Raw genomic sequence first — 6,970 nt, 5'->3', positions numbered from 1 at the left:
TTTATGAGCCGGACAACACTATTCAGACTGATTAGTGTTGTCCGGCTCATGAATGATTCGGATCTTTGATCCGGATCTTTTTTGAGTCGAATCTCAGCGGCTGCGGGACCCGAACTTCCGGCGCTGGAGCGACACAGAGGTAAGTTCCGCCTGCAGCCACTCGCCAGCCTGCACATCATCCTGGAGGAGACAGCGAGGGAGAGAGAGCACCCTAAGGTGAGGGAAGGGGGGGGGAGATTGCCCCCCTTCTCCACCGCTGCTCCCAGCTCTCTCTCTGCTGCGCTGTTCTCCTCCTGCGCTGCGGGGGGGGGGGGCTCTAAACCGGACAACTTAATTGTCCGGTTTAGCATGCCTCTTTGCACCGGACACAGCGCACAAAAACCGGACTGTCCGGTGTAAAACCGGACACCTGGCAACCCTAAGCAGAGCAGAGGGCTGCAGAGAGCAGGCAGTACAGGAGCAGGACAGAGAGCTGCAGAGGGAAGGAAGTACATGAGCAGGGCAGAGGGCTACAGAGAGCAGGAAGTACAGGAGCAGGGCAGAGGGCTACAGAGAGCAGGAAGTATAGGACAGGAGCAGGGCAGAGGGCTATAGATAGCAGGAAGTACAGGAGCAGGGCAGAGGGCTGCAGAGAGCAGGAAGTACAGGAGCAGTGCAGAGGGCTACAGAGAGCAGGGAGTACAGGAGCAGGACAGATGGCTACAGAGAGCAGGAAGTACAGGAGCAGGACAGAGGGCTACAGAGAGCAGGAATTACAGGAGCAGGGCAGAGGGCTACAGAGAGCAGGAAGTAGAGGAGCAAGGCAGAGAGCTACAGAGAGCAGAAAGTACAGGAGCAGGGCAGAGGGCTAAAGAGAGCAGGAAGTACAGGAGCAGGGCAGAGGGCTTCAGAGAGCAGGAAGTACAGGAGCAAGGCAGAGGGCTACAGAGAGCAGAAAGTAAAGGAGCAGGGCAGAGGGCTACAGAGAGCAGGAAGTATAGGACAGGAGCAGGGCAGAGGGCTATAGATAGCAGGAAGTACAGGAGCAGGGCAGAGGGCTGCAGAGAGCAGGAAGTACAGGAGCAGTGCAGAGGGCTACAGAGAGCAGGGAGTACAGGAGCAGGACAGATGGCTACAGAGAGCAGGAAGTACAGGAGCAGGACAGAGGGCTACAGAGAGCAGGAATTACAGGAGCAGGGCAGAGGGCTACAGAGAGCAGGAAGTAGAGGAGCAAGGCAGAGAGCTACAGAGAGCAGAAAGTACAGGAGCAGGGCAGAGGGCTACAGAGAGCAGGAAGTACAGGAGCAGGGCAGAGGGCTTCAGAGAGCAGGAAGTACAGGAGCAAGGCATAGGGCTGCAGAGAGCAGGAAATACATAAGCAGGACAGAGGGCTACAGAGAGCAGGAAGTATGGGAGCATGGCAGAGGGCTACAGAGAGCAGAAAGTACAGGAGCAAGGCAGAGGGCTACATATAGCAGAAAGTACAGGAGCAGGGCAGAGGGCTACAGAGAGCAGGAAGTACAGGAGCAGGGCAGAGGGCTACAGAGAGCAGGAAGTACAGGAGCAAGGCAGAGGGCTACAGAGAGCAGAAAGTAAAGGAGCAGGGCAGAGGGCTACAGAGAGCAGGAAGTACAGGAGCAGGGCAGAGGGCTACAGAGAGCAGAAAGTACAGGAGCAGGGCAGAGGGCTACAGAGAGCAGGAAGTACAGGAGCAGGGCAGAGGGCTACAGAGAGCAGAAAGTACAGGAGCAGGGCAGAGGGCTACAGAGAACAGGAAGTACAGGAGCAAGGCAGAGGGCTGCCGAGAGCAGTAAGTACAGGAGCAGGACAGAGGGCTACAGAGAGCAGGAAGTACAGGAGCAGGGCAGAGGGCTACAGAGAACAGGAAGTACAAGAGCAAGGCAGAGGGCTGCCGAGAGCAGTAAGTACAGGAGCAGGACAGAGGGCTACAGAGAGCAGGAAGTACAGGAGCAGGACAGAGGGCTACAGAGAGCAGGAAATACATGGGCAGGACAGAGGGCTACAGAGGGAAGGAAATACATGAGCAGGACAGAGGGCTACAGAGAGCAGGAAGTACAGGAGCAGGACAGATGGCTACAGAGAGCAGGAAGTACAGGAGCAGGACAGAGGGCTACAGAGAGCAGGGAGTACAGGAGCAGGACAGATGGCTACAGAGAGCAGGAAGTACAGGAGCAGGACAGAGGGCTACAGAGAGCAGGAAGTACAGGAGCAGGGCAGAGGGCTACAGAGAGCAGGAAGTACAGGAGCAAGGCAGAGAGCTACAGAGAGCAGAAAGTACAGGAGCAGGGCAGAGGGCTACAGAGAGCAGGAAGTACAGGAGCAGGGCAGAGGGCTTCAGAGAGCAGGAAGTACAGGAGCAAGGCATAGGGCTGCAGAGAGCAGGAAATACATAAGCAGGACAGAGGGCTACAGAGAGCAGGAAGTATGGGAGCATGGCAGAGGGCTACAGAGAGCAGAAAGTACAGGAGCAAGGCAGAGGGCTACATATAGCAGAAAGTACAGGAGCAGGGCAGAGGGCTACAGAGAGCAGGAAGTACAGGAGCAGGGCAGAGGGCTACAGAGAGCAGGAAGTACAGGAGCAGGGCAGAGGGCTACAGAGAGCAGAAAGTACAGGAGCAGGGCAGAGGGCTACAGAGAGCAGGAAGTACAGGGGCAGGGCAGAGGGCTACAGAGAACAGGAAGTACAGGAGCAAGGCAGAGGGCTGCCGAGAGCAGTAAGTACAGGAGCAGGACAGAGGGCTTCAGAGAGCAGGAAGTACAGGAGCAGGACAGAGGGCTACAGAGAGCAGGAAATACATGGGCAGGACAGAGGGCTACAGAGGGAAGGAAGTACAGGAGCAGGACAGAGGGCTACAGAGGGAAGGAAGTACAGGAGAAAGGCAGAGGGCTACAGAGAGCAGGAAGTACAGGATCAGGGCAGAGGGCTACAGAGAGCAGGAAGTACAGGAGCAGCACAGAGAGCTGCAGAGCAGGAAATACATGAGCAGGATAGAGGGCTACAGAGAGCAGGAAATACATGAGCAGGACAGAGGGCTACAGAGAGCAGGAAATACATGAGCAGGACAGAGGGCTACAGAAAGCAGGAAATACATGGGCAGGACAGAGGGCTACAGAGGGAAGGAAGTACAGGAGCAAGGCAGAGGGCTACAGAGGGAAGGAAGTACAGGAGCAAGGCAGAGGGCTACAGAGAGCAGGAAGTACAGGATCAGGGCAGAGGGCTACAGAGAGCAGGAAGTACAGGAGCAGGACAGAGAGCTGCAGAGCAGGAAATACATGAGCAGGACAGAGGGCTACAGGGAGCAGGAAATACATGAGCAGGACAGAGGGCTACAGAGAGCAGGAAGTACAGGAGCAGGACAGAGGGCTACAGAGAGCAGAAAGTACAGGAGCAGGGCAGAGGGCTGCAGAGGGAAGGAAGGACAGGAGCAGGACAGAGGGCTACAGAGAGCAGGAAGTACAGGAGCAGGGCAGAGGGCTGCAGAGAGCAGGAAGTACAGGGGCTGGGCAGAGGGCTACAGAGAGCAGGAAATACAGGAGCAGGGCAGAGGGCTGCAGAGAGCAGGAAGTACAGGAGCAAGGCAGAGGGCTACAGAGAGCAGGAAGTACAGGAGCAAAGCAGAGGGCTACATATAGCAGAAAGTACAGGAGCAGGGCAGAGGGCTACAGAGAGCAGAAAGTACAGGATCAAGGCAGAGGGCTACATATAGCAGAAAGTACAGGAGCAGGGCAGAGGGCTACATGAGCAGAAAGTACAGGAGCAGGGCAGAGGGCTACAGAGAACAGGAAGTACAGGAGCAGGGCAGAGGGCTACAGAGAGCAGAAAGTACAGGAGCAGGGCAGAGGGCTACAGAGAGCAGAAAGTACAGGAGCAGGGCAGAGGGCTACAGAGAGCAGAAAGTACAGGAGCAGGGCAGAGGGCTACAGAGAGCAGGAAGTACATGAGCAGGGCAGAGGGCTACATGAGCAGAAAGTACAGGAGCAGGGCAGAGGGCATCCCATTCAACACACGCTGAACAAGTTTTGCTTTGTGCACATCAAGGTATGAATCATAGAAAGTGTACAGTGACACTCCTAGAAACACAATAAATGCAAGCATTGGTGGTTCAGTGGTAGAATTCTCGCCTGCCACGCGGGAGGCCCGGGTTCGATTCCCGGCCAATGCAGCACTGGTTTTTTACCTATCAGATTTAATTACCTGTAATGTACAACATTTCAAAAACTTCAGCAGAGCGGTACACTTATTTTCTGTTTTGCTACAACTATCCCATCTATTCTTTGAGTAGTAAATAATACCAACGGTATATAAAATACACTTTTTGAAATCTGATTTAACATTACATCCTGCAATTGAAACGGACACAGACAACTAAAAAAAAGTCTTGCTGCATTGGCCGGGAATCGAACCCGGGCCTCCCGCGTGGCAGGCGAGAATTCTACCACTGAACCACCAATGCTTGCATAAAGATAATTTCGCTTTCAGACATGTCTCTCGTGCTATAAGAGACTCTGCAGTAGTAGTTTTACCTCGGCTTATTGAAACAATTGTATCTCCCAGTCGGAGGCGGGATATTCATCAAACATCGGAGCTCAGCCATTTCTCCACACTGCAGAGTGCACCATAATCTGTAACGTCAGGTAAATGGTCTGCGTCACGTAACGGCGCTCCACAGTCTACCAGAGGATATAGTAACGACATCCGGGTTCCCCAGAGCTCTGCTTCTCTGCGTGTAAATGTTCTATCCACCCCCCTCCGCGTGTGACACGGTGGTCTCTCCCTGCAGGAGATCTATGCAGTGTGCGGCGTGCAGCGGTGAGGGGAGTCCCAGATACGTCATAATGACGGCTGGAGGAGTCACGTGGCTGGTTTCCCCCTCACCTTGGATGTTAGAGGTCTGTTTGATGCAGGTGTCATGTCAAAGTACTATACTATGTCCAGGTATTATACCCGGGCTACTTTGCTAGAGCAATTAGATATATACAGTGGCATAGTTAAGTAGCTGTGGGTCCTGGTGCAAGGTTTACTTGCCCCCCCCCCCCCAATCAATCTATACATAACAATTGATACTACACAACACCTGCTAAGGACAACCACAGTGTCAAAGGTGCAAGAAGGGGATAGGGAACAGTGTGTTAATGATTACCAGGGCTGCTTAAATCCGGATCCGGGAGACATCCGGATGGTTCTATCTTGATATCTCCCAGGGAGGGGGGGGGGGGGGTCAATCTTACCTGTCTAACGTCTTCTTCGGTCCGTCCCTCGGCGCATCCCACAATGTGCTCCACGCGGGTCACGTGATTACAAACCCTTCCTCCTCCAACCCGGAGGAGGAAGTGTTTGTAATCACGTGACCGCAGCTTGGACCGCAACGTGGGAGGTGCCGAGGGACGGACCGAAGAAGACGTCAGACAGGTAAGATTGACCCCCCCCCCCTGGGAGATATCCACATAGAACTATCCGGAGGTCTCCCGGATCCGGATTTGAACAGCCCTGATAATTACTACTAATCCAAGCACCTATAGAAGCAATTATTACGGCACTGGACCAATAGAGAGCTAATGCTGTGGTTGAGGGTGGGCACTTTGGCCTAAGGGCTCTGATGCGGTCGCTACCTCTGCACCCCCTATTGCTACGCCACTGGATATATATGTCAAAATATCATGCTGCCCAAATTGGATGTCTAGAGTGACACATGTAGATATTGATTGACAATTCATCCTATCTGGTTTTCTAAACCAAGCAGTATGAATTGACAATCAATATGTACATGTGCCTAGTGACCAGGCAGCTGGCGTAAGGCTCTGGGGGGGTCACCACGTGGCTGGTCGGCGTCCTCGGACACCACACAGCTTGTCTCTGCTGCTGGCATGTGGAGAAAGGAAAGCTCGACAAGCCGCGGATGGCTTGCCCATAGCCTTTCTGCACATGTGCAGAAATGCTATGTGCGTGCGCAGAGCCGGCGGTATAACAGCTCGAGGGGAGTACTGTCTCGACACGACACATGTTCTAATGGTTCTGGTACTGACCACCATAGCCAGGGGTTCGTTCAACTTCACTTTCGCTCATCATGAGGAGAGTTGGAATGCCGGATTCACTTCTAATGGGGGGAGGCAGCACTTATGGGGGAAAGGGAGGGGTGCTGTAGCAATACTTCATATAGGGTGAATTAGGCTAAAGTGCTAATTAGATGGAGTGGGTGGGAGTGTGAGTGGTAAAAAAAGCTTGTTAATGGAGGTAATATATTGTTAATTTGGGGGACGTGGGTTAGAGTGGCTATATTTTTGGCATTGATATCTGGCGGATTTGATCATGGTGCTAGTCTACTTTAGGGGACCCAGCAGGCAGCAGTAGGCATGCATTTGAAATCGGCGCCGGTAGACTACAGCCGTTATATGGCTGGTCCTGCTTCTGAACAAGCTCGGGTCATGTTGATTACTATTCCCCCTCCAGGCCGCCATGGATAGTGGGGAAATGATATAATTCAGCTTCCAGCGATTGCTGGAGGCCAAATTATTGTGTTTTTTTAAGCAACCCCGGCTCCGTCTTCTGACAGCGCCGGCGTTACTCACTGAGCGCCGCTCAGTTTTGATTCCTATTGTAGCCTATGGTGGCACCGGCTGCGCCCAAATCTAGCAACGCCGAAAAGCACTGCTTCGTGCACCATTTCATACAGAGAGTTGCACACCATGCAGGATTGTGAGGTACAGGACCAAAGTGGCAAGCAATAGAATTTCGGAAGGTCCTCACTCCATTAGCTCATCAAGCGTCAGCTGTCCATTCATTCAACCAACGTGACGTTTCGGGGCCACAGCTGCTCCCCTTTATCAAGGCATAAACAGAATGGTAACCAAGTACCATACTATTTACGTCTTTAACCACTTGCCGACCGCCTACTTCATATTGGCGGCGGCAAAGTGGCAGCCCCAGGACCACGTAACGCAGATTGGCGTCAGGTCCTGGGGCACTCTCTGG

General features: G+C 53.4%; 2 non-coding genes across 2 annotated transcripts; one reads left to right on the top strand and one right to left on the bottom strand.

Moving 5' to 3' along the window:
- The first annotated feature begins 4,092 nt into the window (after positions 1-4,092).
- On the top strand, positions 4,093-4,163 carry TRNAG-GCC (transfer RNA glycine (anticodon GCC)). The gene has a single exon. It is a non-coding gene; the product is annotated as a tRNA-Gly (tRNA).
- Positions 4,164-4,383: 220 nt separating this feature from the next.
- Positions 4,384-4,454, bottom strand: TRNAG-GCC (transfer RNA glycine (anticodon GCC)). Its single transcript has one exon. It is a non-coding gene; the product is annotated as a tRNA-Gly (tRNA).
- Between the last annotated feature and the right edge of the window lie 2,516 nt (positions 4,455-6,970).

The sequence above is a fragment of the Hyperolius riggenbachi genome, chromosome 3 (assembly GCF_040937935.1).
Source record: "Hyperolius riggenbachi isolate aHypRig1 chromosome 3, aHypRig1.pri, whole genome shotgun sequence".
NCBI lineage: Eukaryota > Metazoa > Chordata > Amphibia > Anura > Hyperoliidae > Hyperolius > Hyperolius riggenbachi.
This window is presented reverse-complemented; position numbering and strand designations above follow the sequence as displayed.